The 18058-nt window shown below is 37.0% G+C and overlaps 2 long non-coding RNA genes across 3 annotated transcripts; one reads left to right on the top strand and one right to left on the bottom strand.

Moving 5' to 3' along the window:
- Positions 1-7: 7 nt before the first annotated feature.
- Positions 8-17399, bottom strand: LOC106877672 (uncharacterized). 2 transcript variants are annotated; one of them, XR_001410406.3, is made up of 4 exons: positions 17074-17330; positions 9604-9674; positions 4028-4168; positions 8-767 (listed from the first exon to the last, which is right to left on the bottom strand). It is a non-coding gene; the product is annotated as an uncharacterized LOC106877672 (long non-coding RNA). The 2 variants fall into 2 exon arrangements; XR_016242632.1 differs by lacking the exon at positions 8-767 and adding an exon at positions 1290-1912 and having other exon boundaries at positions 17074-17399.
- LOC128248381 (uncharacterized) lies at positions 13483-15545 on the top strand. Its single transcript, XR_008264619.2, has 3 exons — positions 13483-14283; positions 14531-14637; positions 14938-15545. It is a non-coding gene; the product is annotated as an uncharacterized LOC128248381 (long non-coding RNA).
- Positions 17400-18058: the final 659 nt, after the last annotated feature.

Genomic DNA, 18058 nt, shown 5'->3' with positions numbered 1-18058 from the left:
TTTAATTATACTTAAATCCAATTTTTTGTCATTTTTTTTCATGATATTTTACCTCACAATTTTTTTGAGACAAATTTTTGTTGTTTGGGAACAAAACTATAAAATTCTTCGTGCTTTTTTCTCTCATTGAAGCTAAGATAAATATATTTTACGAATAAAATAAAAAAGAAGTTTACATCTAAACTTGATTAGTGGCGTTATTTACTCTCCTATAATGTTGCTACAAATTTTGATGTAATTTTTTTTCTACTGGATCAAACCTGAAATTCTTATGCCAAAATGTTGCTAGCGACTCGTCCTCTTCAAAAGTGTCAAGTTTTTAATTTGGTTACGAACTGAATTAGCGACAAGTTCTGAAAGATGGTGCGTGCGAACAAATTGTGGCCTTAAGAATATTATTCGACTACTACCGAAGTTAAATGATAGACGCAGGAGTGGCTGTGTGGTAAGTAGCTTGCTTACCAACCACAAGTTCTGGGTTCAGTCCCACTGCGTGGCACGTTAGGCAAGTGTTTTCTACTATAGCTTCGGGCCGGCCAGAGCCTTGTGAGTGGATTTGGTAGACGGAAACTGAAAGAAGCCCGTCGTATACAAACATATATATGTATATATATATGTATATATTTGTGTCTGTATTTGTCCCCCCAACATCACTTGACAACCGATGCTCATGTGTTAGCAATTCGGCAAAAGAAACCGATAGAATAAGTCCTTGGATCAATTTGCTCGATTAAAGGCGGTGCCCCAGCATGGCGGCAGTCAAATGACTGAAACAAGTAAAAGAATATATATATATTATATTATAGTATAGTATATTATATTATATTATATATATATATATATATATATATATATATATATATATAAATACACAGATATAGGGCAGGGAATCGTCAATTAGTAATAAAATTAATAATTAACAATTTTGCCAAGTAGTTCAGTATGAAAAAACTTTTATCGGTAAAACCATTTATAATCATAAATATACAGGGATTAGCTTGAGTTGCTTCTCCAACATACTGAAAATTCAGAAATAGTAGTCAAAGAACTACTGATTCTAAACTACAAATTTTTTTCTCCAAATATCGCCATCCGTTAGAGAAAAAATTTGTAGTTTAGAATCAGAAGTTCTTTGACTGCTATTTCTGAATTTTCAGTATGTTGGAGAAGCAACTCAAGCTAATCCCTGTATATTTATGATTATATATATATATATATATATATATATATATATATATATATATATATATATATATATAAACACATGTTAGAAGTAAATAGACACCCCATAAAACATCGTTTTCTGTTTATTCTAACTTGTAAAGGTCTATATTTCTTATTGGCATTTTTATGTTTCAGATTCTATATGTGACTGTTCAATCATGCCATGTACAAGTACAAAAGAAGCCTTGGAACTGTCTGAATTTCAAAGAGGCTGTCATTTAGTTCCAGTTCCATAATGGATGTCATCCCATTTTTTATACTTGTTCAACCTAGAATGACTTGAGATGTCAATCAGCTTTCGCGTTCCTTCTACTTAATTTGCTCTCAATAATTACGTATAGTCTTAAGGTTATGAACTGGTAGTATCGTTAGCACGGCGGGCAAAATTCTTAGCAGCATTTCGTCCATCTTTATACGTTCTGAGTTCAAATGCTGCCGGGGTCGACTTTGCCTTTCATCCTCTCGGCTCGATAAAAATAAGTACCAGTTAAACACTGGGATCGATGTCATCGACTTAAGCCCTCCCCTGAATTTACTAGCTTTGTTCCAAAATTTCAAATCAATAGTTATGATGCTTAGCGGCATTTCGTCCGTCTTCACGTTCTGAGTTCAAATTCCACCGAGGTCCAGTTTGCCCTTCATCTTTTTGGGGTCGATAGAATAAGTACCACCCCTGAACTTGCTGGCCCTGTGCCAAAATTTGAAATCAATAAATATGTATAATCTTTGAAATCAATAATTATGTATAGTCTATTTAGCAATGAAAGCTTGCACTTTTCCACTCGATATCTCTTGAATGCTGTTCTATTTATTCAGCAATGGTATGCAGGTAAATGCAAATTTTCCAGGTTAATGAAAGTGTATGAGAATTAATAGGATATTAGTGTGATCATTATCAACATAACACATAACCCACTAAATGTTGTTATTCGTCAATAACTGTTTAACATCCCTAATACAACACTTAAACACACAACAGATACTATTTAAGCTCAATAGAAATGAAAACCATGCATATTTAACTACACCTCACTATACACACGTATTCACAAAAGCACTTGTATCGTTAGCTTCCCATTTACCTCCCTTACTCTCCATCATTAGTTTTCACCTTCTTTTCCGTCACTCTTCATTCCTCCCTCCTTTTACTCTTTTTCCCTATTCTCCCTTATTCTTGCTCTACTTACATTTTTCTGTCTCTCACACTTCATCCCTTTATACTCACTTAACCTCTCTGTGGTCTCCAGATTGTGACTCCACTTCTGGTCATTCTATTTCACTTCTCAGCTTTCATTCTACCCCAGGCCTCTTAAATTCAGTATTGTATACTTTTTTCTTTTTCTCTTGCCTCTCTTAATACTTTTTCTTCTTTCTGATAAAATGTATCTGCCAAAATGTTTAAGTCAACTTCTGCTTCTTCCTTTAGTATATTTACCTTCATTAGATACTTTGCTGTTTTCCGCTTTATATTTCTATGCTTTCTTTCAATCACGTGCTTTTGTATAACTGTATGCTTGTATACGATTATCTCCGTGTATAATTTGTTTGCTTATTTCCTCTTCGCCTCATAATCTCATTCGTGGCGATTTGTGAGGTTGTTATCTACGCGCGCGCACACGCACGCACGCACGCACGCACGCACGCGCGCGCGCATGTATATATGTACAAACACAACACATACGCATACATTGTTACTGCAATCATTTTGACATCAGGAGGCCAATAGGTGCACTAATTTCAACAAAGACAATCAATACATAATATATACGCATATATTTCGATCGAATCCCCTGCGAGTTAACACGAGATCTCCTAATGACAATGTAAACATCATGTAATCAAGGTTTCCTTGACCTGAAGAGTAGCTTGCGGTCTACCCCTCATTTGGATAATTACTACTTCTGAGGTTCCGCTAGCTATGAAACATATGTAGCTTGGATATTATCTACTCCATTCCCTAATTTTGGGATACTTTTTCGCATATGCAGCATCCCCAGTTGCCAACCGTGAACTATAAAATAACGTTTTTTCATCTTATACTTCGATACGGGAAAAATTCACAACCTTCTACGCCAATAAACTACTATTGTTCCTGATAGTTGATTTTTATATCTTCTACGGACTGCTCGAAGCTCACTAACTTCCTACATCTTGATCCTTGGATCTTACGTTTACGCACACACACACACACACACGAATTGTTCATATTAAATACCCTCATTAATTAATTTTTGTGTTTGAGATTATGCTATCTGCCTGTCTGTCGAAAAATTCTGTATATTAAAACATTTTCTTTTAAATTTAATTTCCTTTTTTTTTCTAGCATACAAAAACTATACGTACCGCATTCTTCCAAATGCAAAATGTATTACTTATGAATTTTTGTCTAAAGGAGATGCGCATGGTTTACATTAATATGTTGTAATATTGGTTCCAAATGTTGGCACAAGGCCAGCAATACGCTGTAATATTACAAATCCATGAAGACAGCAAGGGCGCTGAATCGTTAGGGCGTCGGACAAAACACATAATGGAATTTCTTCCAATTTCTGGAGGCGCGTGGTTTAGTGGTTAGTGTGTTGGACTTATGGTAGTAAGATTGTGGTTTCGATTCCTGGACCGGGTAACGCGTTGTGCTCTTGAGCAAGACATTTCATTTCACGTTGCTCCAGTCCACCCGACTAGTAAAAAAAGGAGTTTTGCGATGGACAGGCGCCCATCCAGGTGGGGAATTTTTACGCCATGGAAACCCGAAAAGCGGCCCTTATGAGTCAGCATGACTCGAAAATGCAACTTCACTTACTTTTATTTCTTCCAAGTCTTTATGTTATGAAATTAAATCTTGCCACGGTCATCCTTTTTAGGTCGATGAAGTAAAGTACCAGTCAATTACTGGGGTTGATGTAATCGATTGCCCTTCCTCTCGAAAATGTTGGCCTTTTGTCTAAATTAGAAAGAAATTTTGGTTTCAAATTTTGCCTCAAGGCCAACAATTTCGGGGGAGGGAATGAGTCGATTACATCGACCCCAGTGCTCAACTGGTACTTATTTTATAAACCCTAAAAAGATGAAATACAAAGTCGAGCTCGGTGGAATTTGAACTCAGAACATAAAGACGGACGAAATACCACTAAGCATTTTGCCCTGCGTGATAACGATTCTGCAATCTCGCCGCCTTAATTGTGAATGAAAAATGGGTTCCAAATTTTGGCACAAGGCCAGAAGTTTCGGGAAAGGATCCAAGTCAATTAAATCGACGCCAGTGCTCAACTGGTACTTATTTTATCAACCCTGAAACAATGAAAGGTGAATTCAACCTCAGCGGAATTTGATCGTAGAACGTAGAGGCTGACGAAATGCCACTAAGCACCTTGCCCGGCGTGCTGAAATGGGAAAGAAATATAACAAACTGCTATATACCCATGTTAATATTTCTATTCATAAAATATATGCTCCATGTAGTGATGGTACAAACGTAACTACAAAAATACATGTAATACCATAATTTCCAGCCATCGACTTCACACACGCACGCACGCACGCACTCACTCATCGTTTAACGTCCGCCCTCAATGCTTTCATGGGTTGGGCGGTTTAACAGGGGCCGGCCAGGTGGAAGACTACACCAGGCTATTGCTTTTTACGAGGCACTAGCACGTTTTTTTTTACAGCTGGATGCCCTTCCAAATGCCAACCACTTCACAGGTACGTGGCACCAGCACCGGCAGGTTCACCAAGTAACTTGCAAGACAAGGAATTTTGAGAGGGGAAGGGGGAATTGGAGGAGGTGATCTTGTGTCAGATGATGAAAGGTTAGTGTGACGGAGAGGCAGAAACAGGTGTCGTGCTAAAGAGGAGGTACATGGCTACCCAGCAGAGAGAGAGAGCACAAAAGGCATGGTAAAACAAATGTTAAACTATAACAAATTGAACAGTCATAGTTTTTATACGGGTTATAATTGTAAACTTCGTGTAGAATTGCATTGGTTCTGAAGTAATTGTGAAGTAGATGTTTATATAATTTCCTTTGACATATTTAGGTTGACTTATACATATTTAAGCTAAAAAATGCGTTATTTATCAGTCACACAGTGCAGTTGCATCATTGGCCACAGGATATGATCTGTTGTTACTTAGTGTAGTGAAAAAAAAATATCCTTACTATTTTGTGTAGCTTCTCACTTTTTCCTTCCCGCTTAAAACTGTAATAATTGGTTCACGTACTATTCAGTATGTCAGCATAAGGCGTATGAATGATTGAATGAATGAATATGTGTATGTGTGTTTGTTTGTGTGTGTGTGTGAGGACAAACAGAAAGTGAAAATAAGGAATGGATGTAAAACTGTTGAATGGCTTGCAGTAAATCAGATAATAAATTTCCTCTCTTCCATTACATTCAGATTTGTGTAATCACAGAATTGATATGAAAAATGTTATAAAAAGACGACATCGCTATATTATAGGCACAAACAAACTTCCCTCAATTAATCAAGTCCGTATCCGTATGTATCTTTACTGTTTAACTGCAATCTCAAATTTTACATGATGTTAGCTCAGTTGTTTCGGCGATGTGCTTCCATAGTAACAGAAAATTCTACATTTGTCTCACTGTCCCTATATTAATTATATAGACAGTCGATTGGTAGAATTGTTAAAATTTCGGATAGCTTGCAGTAATTGTTCCGGCTTTCTGAGTTCGAATCCTCTCGAGATCAGTTTTAGTTTTCATCATTTCAGGATCGATAAATAATGTACTAGCTTTGCACTGAGGTTGATCTTTCTCTTGAACTTTTTTTTCTGTTTATTTATGTCTCTTTTTCTAGATGAATTTAGCTGTGGTTCGATCACAGCGAGCGATGGGTTCTGCCAGGTCTTAAACGCCTAAGGCATACAGTGTGTCACCACGGCGTCCCTACGACTCCAGCAAGCAGGTGAGTGTTCAAAGAAAGACATTATCCTATATAGTGAATGGTGTTAGGTGGCAAAGTCAATTGGACATCAGATTGTTCTTATGATATCCAGTTACGTTTCTCTTCGTTACGTACCGGGATCAGTTACGCTTCATGGCTCGATTTCGATCACAGCGAGCGATGGGTTCTGCCAGGTCTTAAACGCCTAAGGCATACAGTGTGTCACCACGGCGTCCCTACGACTCCAGCAAGCAGGTGAGTGTTCAAAGAAAGACATTATCCTATATAGTGAATGGTGTCAGGTGGCAAAGTCAATTGGACATCAGATTGTTCTTGTGATATCCAGTTACGTTTCTCTTCGTTACGTACCGGGATCAGTTACGCTTCATGGCTCGATAAAACATGTACCTAAATACCAGTCATGGACTGGTGCCGATTTCTATGACCAAAGTATACGCAGAAAAAACAAATCCTTGTGATCTTTACGTTATAGACTGGATTAATACCTGCATTTTTAAAAATGTTAGGTCGTACAAATATCAACAACCGACCGACTTTTCACACTACGAGCAATAGCGTTTTATGTACATGCCGCTAGCAACAGCGTTTTATGTACATGTGTACATATGCATGCTTGTATGCACACACATATATGCTTGTGTTCTTCTAGTCATATTGTTTTACTTTCGTTTCGCATCTCCTGTTCTATACTATTTCACCCCGAGCATTCTTAACGTTCGTAAGTCCATCGATGTTAAAGCTTAGCTTTTGCTTTCTACTCTTTTGTTTCCGCAAGATTCTTTCTTCTTTCATATCGGCTTGCTTGATTTTGTTTTCACTTTAAATTAGTAACCATGTCAACAGACTTACATTAACCTTTCATCTTCGTGTCATACTAATACGACATTCTGAAGAGTTCAGCGAAACATTATAGCCATATTGTAAATTTCGATTTTATCTAATAATAATAAACTTAACCACTCTGTAGGCGTTGTACTGAGTGCATATAAGCGCGTGTGCGTATACGTATATTATATTTATATATATATATATATATATATATATATATATATATATATATATACACATACACATACACCTGCATACATACATACATACATACATACATACATATATATATATATATATATATATATATATATATATATATATATATATATATATATATATATATATATTATACGTACATATATATGTACGTGTTTGTCTGTCTGTCTGTGTCTGAGAGAGGGAAAGAAAAAGAGAGAAAGTATGTTATATTACATATCATATATTTTAGTTGATTGTCGAAAAATATTGATTTCCGACTGTGGTACAACGATAGATTCGTTGGCAAAATCATATAGTTGTTGACTGAATTTACACTGCATTTTGACGGTTTTTTTTGTTGATTCCAAGAACGAATAACAAGCAGAAGCCCCAGAGGAGTTTGAAGTCAGTTATTAAATGAATATGGTTACTCACAGCCCCAAAATGTAGATGTCTCTACCGTTTCTGCCATGCAAACTAATTTTGATAAGCGAAAATATAACATTAAACAGTGTTGGTGTATAATAGCGAGTTCTCGATACTTAAGTGTACAAATAGTGTTCTTATATACAATTCTTGTTACATTCACTGTTGGGATCTTTTTTAAAACGGGGGCCACATTTTTCATTAATGTTTTACGTAGTGTTTTTGGTACCGAAAGACTTTCAAACTTCGTATACTTATCTATTTTGTGTTATAGAACAGAAAAATATTTTTGTATTCGAATTTATTTCATGTAAAAAATTGTCTTATTTCGATAATTTCAACCAATCACTGACGTCCATTCAGCCGATATACATTAAGTGCCGACTACATAAACAAACGATTCTTCGTTTTATTTGCTTTTTTCATTTTAAATTTGCTTTAACCCTAACCCTAACCCTAACCCTAACTCTAACCCTAGGGTTAGGGTTAGGGTTAATTGTTTCAGAATCGTTTGTTTATGTAGTCGGCACTTAATGTATATCGGCTGAATGGACGTCAGTGATTGGTTGAAATTACAGAAATACGACAACTTTAACATGGAATAATTTATGGATTTCTTTTTTTTTTAAGAAGACTAAGAGAAAAAGATGTTTTATATGACACATTCTACCAGTGATCCAAGTTTCAAAGTGTTTCGTTAATGAAAAATGTGGCCCCCGTTTTAAAAAAGATCCCACTGTTGTAATATAAAATCATTGTTATATATATTTTCATCCTATACAAATGTTTATTATTAATATTATATATTATCGTTATTGTATGCAAATGTTACCATTTTCAATTGTTACTAAAAACGATTATTATATACAATTGATTCAGAAGGTAAGATAAAATAGGGATCTAGTTTAAAACGGGGGCACCAGTATTTTCTTAACGAAACACTAACGAAACACTTTGAAACTTGGGACACTGGTAGAATGTGTCATATAAAACATCTTTTACTCTTAGTCTTCTTAACAAAAAAAAAGGAATTCGCAAGTTATTCCATGTTAAAGTTGTCGTATTTCTGTAATTTCAACCAATCACTGACGTCTATTCAGCTGAATAGAGTTACTGCTGGGCGGTCATAAAAATGTTATTCCCTGTGACATATTTCATCCGGTTTAATCGTAATTTATACGCATATATTGTTTATATAATAAATTACGCTGTGCGTATCTATGTGTGTAACAATTTTAGAGTTCGGATTCTAGAGTTAGGGTTAGGGTTAACAGTCTAGTTAGGGTTAGGGGATTAATACGATATACACCGTTACAGCGCTAACTGTTTTCAAATGAATAGACGTCAGTGATTAGTAGAAATTATCGAAATAAGACAATTTTTTACATGAAATAAATTCGAATACAAAAATTTTTTTCTGTTCTATAACACAAAATAGATAAGTATACGAAGTTTGAAAGTCTTTCGGTACCAAAAAAACTACATAAAACATTAATGAAAACTGGTGCCCCCGTTTTAAACTAGATCCTAAAATAGGAGTTTATACAGAAGTCTTGAAGTATACAAATTAGCTAGACAATAAAAAGAATAGGTGTTCTTTTTTTGCTTTGACGCTCTTCCAAAACATTCGTGTATTTGTGTTGATCAGATGAAGATTGTGTGTACATGTATATATGATTGTATATATTTACGTATGTATGCATGTATGTATATATGTATGCATGTATGTATATGTAGGTGTGTATGTGTGCGTATGTATGAGGATATGTAGGTATGTGTATGTATGCTTTTATAAAAGAAGAGCGTTGAAGCTTGCTTTGAGGACTCGGTTGTCGGGAACTGAAAGAAGTACGGCGTATGTGTGTGTGCGCGCGCGCGCGTGTGCTATCTTTGTGCCTGTGTTTGTCCTCCACCACCGCTTGACAACGGTGTCGGTTTGTTTACGTCCCTGTGACTTGGCGGTTCGGCAAAAGAGAACGATAGAATAAGTACCTGTCTTTAGAGAAAAGTAATGCGGTCAATTCGTTCGACTAAATACCCCTCAAGGCGGTGTCCCAGCATGACTGAAACAAGTAAAAGATAAAAGATCAGTAATGAAACCTGAAACTTAAGAAGTAATAATCTCAAACTTGGGAATCAACAATTTTGAAATAACTTTTGTTTCAAAAAAAGAAAAAAAAGTAAATTGATATTTTTCGAAATTGCAAACTTCAGGCAATTTGAAATTGCGACGCATTTTAAAATCCCCGATAGAAACTGCTTCTCTTTTTATTGATTGCCAATGTACTTGAAAAAGACATCACCAGAACATCCTGTTTTTCTACTCCTGAAAGCATATCGATGGTTACTTGATCAAAAGAAATCAATACTAATTGAGACAGTGTCAAGTACAATTGATCAAAACTTACGCAATACTCAAATATAATCTGTTATTTAGTTTTCATTCCAGGCATTTTACTTCAAATAAGTTACTGAGGTCCTCCAAAAGTATACGAACATCTACCACCTCATTTTGACTAAGTCTTGTACAGTAGTCAACACAAACATTTTCAAGCAGTATGGAGGGCCAATCTGGTGTCATCAGCCGTGGTAATTCCAACTTTAGCAGCTTGTATTAAAATTATTGCGTTCAAAAAGATCGTAGTTAGTATTGGGGTCCGTGAACACAACTCCTTTACATTTAAGGCTAAGACACTTTAGTAAATCCATCTTGAGTATATCAACTTTGGTCGCCTGTTCACACTCCCGGTCGAATAGACCAGAGCACTTGGCCCGGTAGCAGATGTGTTATGTCTCAAGCTACTGCTATCTAGCACCTTCGGATGATCCCTACTCAACCGCTACTCGACAGCTACTCAACTGTCAGTCGACCGTCAGTCAACTCCTACCACGATTAGACTACCACTATTTATATGTCTTGGTCGATCCTACTTTTTCGCTTGGGAGCGTCGACACAACAAGATGTTTGCATGCATCGTTGCGTTGTTTGCTTAATGAAAATCACAAGTTCGCATTCAGTGGTGTTGCACACTACTGGTGCATATCATGTGTTGTGGCCCGTTGTTTGGTCATCCATCTCACAGCATTATGCTGCTGACCCACATGATTCCTATGAGGTTGCCATACAAAAAGTATGGTGTCATTGTAATACTCTGGACGAACAGAAAGCATGGACATAACACAAGCTTGTTTCTCCTATAAATTCATAATCTTGAATCTACGGATACATACACCGGCGTTGGTGTGTTTATATCCTCGTAACCTAGCGGTTCGGCAAAAGAGAACGATACAATAAGTACTAGACTAAAAAAGAACAAGACGGTTCTCCAGCATGGCCGCAGTCAAATGACTGAAACAAGTAAAAGAATAATATATATATATATATATATATATATATATATATATATATATATATATACACACACACACACACACATCCGCGCGCGCGCGCGTGTGTGAGAGAACTATAGAATCCAAGAGAGGAATCAGACATGCCATATCTCTAGTGCTACAATTATGAGACGAGAATAAACCATTATTGTTTGCGTTCATTAATCTGAAGAAATCCTCTCACAGGATCCAGACAATCAAGCTATACACAAGAGAGATATGAATAGCTTAATATTTTTGCTCAGTGGATAATTTAGTGCCCAGACAAGTGTTCATCTGGTTTATGTCCTCAGACCTCGACTGTTTATATTGTCTGGGGCAATTAACATAGGAATTCATAATAGGTTTCTGTGCTGACAACCTGGTTCTCATTGCAGAATTTGTAATAAAACTGTTGAAGAGGTGTCACTATAAAATTTTTTTCGGATTTCATTTTGAAGATAATAGGGTGTGATTTCATAGATTTAACTGCTTTTTCTAGCTGATCAAGTGACCTTGTAGCCGGTAACATGTTTGGTCTCTCTCTCTCTCTCTCTCTCTCTCTCTCTCTCTCTCTCTCTCTCTCTCTCTCTCCCTCTCTCTTTCTCTCTCTCTCTCTCTCTCTCTCTCTCTCCCTCTCTCTTTCTCTCTCTCTTCGCACGCACGCACACACACACATATCATACACATACACATACGAGGTGGTATCAGAAAGTTCCTGGACTAGTGTTTAATAAAAATAACTTATTTACCTAAGTTTTAATATAATCTCCTTCTAAATAGTCACCTTGCGCAGCAATACATCGGTCCCAGCGATTTGGAATCCGGCTTAGAAGTCGTTTTTTGTTAGCAAGTCGAGGACCTTCTGCGATTCGCTCTGGATCTCGACAGCAGTGTTAAAACAACGACCTTTGATCTGCATTTTCATTTTGGGGGAAGAGATGGAAGTCCACAGGTACTAAATCTGGCGAATAAGGCGGTTGCGAAAACGATACCATGTTGTTTTTGGCGAGAAACTTGCCAGTGACGAGAGCTCAGTGACAGGGTGCATTGTCGGCGTGAAGAACCCAATTATTCGCGCTCCACAGATCCGGACATTTTAATGACTTCTCTTCAAACGAAGAAATGCACGAGCTAACGCATTACTGTGGCAACACCTGCAATTCTAGCATCCAATTTCAGCCTCCTGTCTTCCACCACTTGTGAAAACGAGATAATAAACTTCTCCACTTGTCTCAGTGATGTTCCACTAACATACAGAATATATAGGGAATACTTTCTTCTAAGGATAAGTCATGCGTTACTCTGGACTCTAGATTGGCCTATAAAATATCCTTTGGATCACCCGCCAACTCCATAACAAGACCAACAGTCGCCCATGCAATACAGCCTCTTCTCTCCATGCCACCGATGTTATCCAAAGGAAAGGCAAAGGCCTATAGAGGTTAGCACCAGTGACGTCACTACCCATTTCTACGGCTGAGTGAACTGGAGCAAACTGAAATAAAGTGTCTTGCTCAAGAACACAACTCACAACCCGGTCCGGAAATTGAACTCACAACCTCATAATTGTAAGCCCGACTCTCTAACCACTGAGTCAAGCGCCTTCACATAACCAGGTAATAAATAAATAGAATAAACAAATGAATAAAAATGATGACTTGGTTTTCTCCAGTAGTATCAACAGGGAAGTAACTTCTTTACTTTAACTTCGATTACACGGTAGTTTGGTTCTCTACTAACATCAACAGAGAAGGCCACTTACTAAGCTATAACCGTGCTAACAACGACAAATTAGTTTCTTTAACGTTCACTAGATGTCACCTTGCTTCTCCGCTAATATCTACAGGAAAGGCCACTTTCTAAGTTGCACCACCTTAACAACACCATTGACGACAACAACAAGAACATGATACATGGTTAAATAAAGTCCACAAAAAAAAAACGATACGTGTAAAATATGGTTCCCCAGACACCCCTACTTGTATGTTTCACACAGAGCAGAGATAAAGAAGCATTACTGATAATGAATATTGATTGTTACGTTGATAAGCATCAGAAACGATTAATAAATCAGAGGCGATGAATAAATAACAGTTTAAGCCATCTGACTTATTTCCATCTAACTTTGTTGACCTTTATTAATGATAAACTGGAATGGCATTCTCTTAGAATGGTATTGCTTTGTGTTTCTGTATATCGTGCCGCTCTGTGAGTTAACCACTGCACGACAACGTTCTGTATGGTTCACAACGACGCGTACAGGAATAGAGTGGATAGTGAAGAAAGAAAAAACATATCCGAATTGCAGCACTGCACACTCTAGCGTAAAAAAACAGTTTTTGCTCTAAAACCACTTAAGAACACCTTTCAGAAGTGCGAAAACTATAAAATCCATCATCTTCAATTGAATTGAAGTTAATGGAAGTTAACTCAGTTGACGGAAGTTAAATGTAACGGAAGTTAATTAGTCCGATAATGATTTCCCAAGTTGACTTAAAAGTTAAATTGTTAATGAAAATGTTGACTATGTTAACGGATTAACGGTTTGGTGCTCAGGTTTCAAAAAATGGTTAACATACTAGCAGTGCTTCACAGTGGCCAAAGTTCACCAAACGAAATCAGTAAAAAAAGAAAAGACTAATTCTCACACACACATGTGTGTGTGTGTATGTGTGTGTGTGTAGTGAACTTCATGCAGGCATAGCGTGGATTCAATCCTCGATCGCCAAGTTTCACTTAACTGTTCAGCAGCACTTTTCTCATGGTAAAACAATAGTTTTTCTGTTAGTGATAGCAGTTACATTTACCAGATGCCTTCACTAAGCCGGAATAATGTCTTTGCCACTTGACCCTTCTAACTTCTTCTAGGCCACCAAAAGCTAGGATAGAGATAAAAGACCTCCAACGAAATCTATTGTTCTCAACAATGTCTCTCCTGGCAGGTTTTGGATAGTTATAAAAAGAAGAACTCCGTAAGCTAAAGTCAGTTAATGAGAGCGACCATCAGTGAGTGTGAACGGACAACTAGAGTCATGGCCACAAGCAGGCGGCTACTAGAGACCAAACGGCCAGAGGGAGAAAGAAAGTTACAATCAGCAACTATGCGAGAGAACTTCGCTCGACTCCCACTTTCACTAACTCTCTTTTCTTTGTAACATTACCATCTCTCTCTATATATACTACTATAACATCGTGTACACACATACCGGCCGAAACTAACTCTTTTTTACCTCGCATGCTGTTCCATTTACTAATTATACATACCAAGCCGTCGTGGTTTTGGATATATACAAAGTAACGGTAAATAAATATTTCTTTCCAACTTCGATCACTGTTCATCTTTCACATCTTACAACATGCCGTTGCAATAAATTGTTGCCGGTACATATATATCGAGTTGTCATGAATTCGTTCGTTTCTTTTCAATGTTATTTGAATTAACCTAAAAATATTTTTATCTAACGTTTTATGTTTTGTTTTTGGCTATTTTCTTCAACAACTTTTGTTGATCGTTTTTGAAATATGAATAAATTTTCCCTCTTTTCAGATACATGACGAGGGATTGCCAAGTAAAGAAAAATGAGCATTTTTGACACCTGCTTCTCTTCGCATTCAATCAAGGTTTTAAATCTGTCAAAGAGACGAATAAAATAGGTAACAAACTGGAATAAATAATAGAGGGAATATGATCGTCTACTACTCTTGAAAGTAGTGCTCTAAAAGGGTTAAAGTCCACTAACCAAAATCAGTAAAAGACTTATTCACACACACACATATACGTACATGTGCGTGTGTATCAGGTTGTCATAAATTCATTCGCTTCTTTCCAATGTTATTTGAATCAACAAGAAAAGTATTTTTATCGTTTTTTTTTTGTTTTTTTGTTTTTTTAGCTATATTCTTCTTCAACTGTTTATCGTTTTTGAAATATGAATAAATTTTTCATCTTTTCAGACATGACGATGGCGCGCCAAGTAAAGAAAAAAAAATATGACCATTTTCGATGTCTGTTTTTCTTTGCTTTCAAATCAAGGTTTTAAATCTGCCCAAGCCGCTTAAGGCATTTGTGCTGTGAATAGAGGAGGCGCTATTACTGAATGAACTATACAGAAAGCTTCACGCTCGAAGGAGGGGAAATTCGACTCCAGAGACTCCGCTCCGGCAGTTCGATGAGGATCACTTGAACGAGCTCATCATCCACGAAGAGCTGCGCCATTCCATTAGGGTTTTTGGCTCAGGAGATGCCCTCAGGATACCGTCGCGTGTTACTTTCACTCGATCAGTAAGGTCCAAAAATTCATTATATGAGTACCACACGTTCGGAGTGAAGAAAAATTCCAGCACCCATCTATCGCCGCCTGTTTGTTCGCTGAACACTAAGCTGCTTGGAAATAGACTTCTTTACTGCATCGTGACTGGCGATGAAAAGTGGTTTCTTTACGCTAATATGAAGCAGAGGAAAGAATGGCTGAGACGTGACAAGCAAGCGACACCTTGAGCCAAGCCTCAGCAGCATATTTGCAATAAAACGATATGCGTCTGATGGGACTGGGAAGGGCTAATCCATTACGAAATGCTTGAAAAGAACCACCGTCAAATCAGGGCTTTATGTTCAATAAATTCGCCAGTTCATTGAAGTAATCCATTTGAAACAACTCGGCCGGCGACACGGCGTGCTTCTTCAACACGACAACGCTCGCCACCTACAGCATGCACCAAATCCTCCGATACAGCGCCTTCGAATCCATTTTTTTTCCCGGTAACTTTCCAGTCTGCTAGTCGTTTCGTGCAACATGGGAAACATGGCTTGATGTATTCTTCGGGTCAAGCGCACACAGGAGCGCGCACACGCTCACACACTTATACAGATACATCTACACACGCACAATTTATAAAACATTACTAAAATCACTTTATACTTTTATTTTCATTAAAAAAATATAAAGATGTTGGTTTCTGATTGGAGCCCCCTGGTTTTTCAGAAAGAGCCTGGCTAAGAGTCTATACCAGGGGTTTTCAAACTGTGGTCCGCGGACCACAGGGGGTCCGCAAGGACAAGACAGGGGTCCGTGGACAGCAAATACTTTTTATGGGCAATTTGATTTTATATATGTTTTTTAATCGAAATCTTTTAATTGACAAACCTATTTGTTAAATACTGTTAAATAAATAAATGTAAAAATATGTTATTTTAAGCAAATATTTATGTATAAATTTCATAAGCGTTTATAAGGTAAAGCCTGAAATATAAAGGTGTCCGTAAGTCAAAAAGTTTGAAAACCCCTGGTTTATACGGTTACATGGCACAGGCCAGACGACCTGGAACTATGTTATGACACCAACCAGCATATTACAGAGGGTGTTTAATACTCAAAAATTCATAAAACCGACATCAAATCTGACTTGATTCTATTTTTGTAATAACTTTAGGTGCAAATCAAATTCTTATTCCCCAGTCTTGTCCAGCTTAACGACAGTTTATATCCAGTTGTAACTCTTTTTTGTGATAACTAGTAGTAAATCAAACATTCTGAAGTCTTGTCTAACAGTTTGTATCCAGTGGATATGAACAAGTCAGAGATATATCAAGTACAATTTATGTTACGATGTTATGCAAATGAATGTAGAAACCTGAATCGTATCAAGAAACTTATCTTCCTTTTGCGGTTTCCTTACCTAAACAACTCTAATTATCACATTTTCGTGATAACTGACCAACCGTCCTCCGTACAGGCTGACTTACAACGAATCAACCGCTACTTCCTGAAACGAGTTGTACCTACCATCCATCGAGGGTAGCAGTTATGCGATTCATTAGCAGCTATACATATAAGTTAGTTATATCTAGGGATGTCTCTACAGAAAACGGGTAAAAAAAAAAACAAAGCAAAGAAAAAAAATACCCTCCCCAAAAGCCGAAAAACAAAACCTAGCTACCTACTCCTTTGGAACTAAATGTTTCCTACTCTAATCTAAGGACCACCGCTTGGGTGAAGATAGTTCTCAAGGACGATACCAGCTGCTACGAAAATGTGTATCTGTGTGTGTGTGTGTGTTTATGTGTGTGTGTGTGTAGAATCAAATGCTTACCTATCTTAAAAGTCGGTGAAATATCTCAATGCTGAGGGATTATAGACAAGAGAATCCATAAATCCGATGTTGGTGTCTGCTGAAGGAAGTAATGACGATATGAAGACAAAATCAAATTGCGTCTTCTATTTAGCAAAAGTCGGCAATTGTGATGTCATAATAAAGCTCTAGCAAAATGAAAATTGTCTCCTTTTCTTTTCACCGATCTTTAATTTCCTGAGCTGAAAAATCAGCATCGAAATGACGTCATAATAAAATATTTTTCATATTTTCCAAAATGTCTTCCTTCATTAAAATATTTCAATTTAAAAATAATATTTATTTACAGCAGTGAAAACATTAATCTATTTACAAAACGAAACAAATAATAATCCTTTCTACTATAGGCACAAAACCTGAAATTTTTGGGAAAGGGGCTAGTCGATTACATCGATCCCGGTGCTCAATTGGTACTTATTTTATCAACCCTGAAAGGAAGAAAGGCAAAGTTGACTTCAGCGGAATTTGAATTCGGAAATTTTTTGCTGAAAGGTCGAAAGTAATAATGGTAATGATCTCTTTCCGGAGATTTACTTGTAGCTATTGATCTGTGGATCAAGTTGAGTAATTCGAAAGGCTAGCAACGAGCTGAGTTTCCACAATCAAGGACTCATCTCGTGTTACACAGTAACAACAACACGAAGTTGATCAACTGCTTTGGATTCCGATCGATCTTTTATTCAATCGAATTACGAAAGATACAGGCGGCCAAGTCCTTAGGATACACAAACATGCAAAAGGAAAAAAAAAGTAATATCAGCAAAAAGCAAAAATCTGCCATTCTTGCTTGCGTATCAGTCGCAAAATGATGACACCCAATACATTTGCATACACGATCGTCAAGTTTGCCCGTTGCGCTATTCAATTCTTGCAATTACAACAAATTAAAATGGTCACTATACGGTTTATCATTTTTGGCTAGTAAATATGCAGTTCAAAATATTTT

This window comes from Octopus bimaculoides, chromosome 7 (assembly GCF_046866305.1).
Source record: "Octopus bimaculoides isolate indiv1 chromosome 7, ASM4686630v1, whole genome shotgun sequence".
In the NCBI taxonomy this organism is placed as follows: domain Eukaryota; kingdom Metazoa; phylum Mollusca; class Cephalopoda; order Octopoda; family Octopodidae; genus Octopus; species Octopus bimaculoides.
This window is presented reverse-complemented; position numbering and strand designations above follow the sequence as displayed.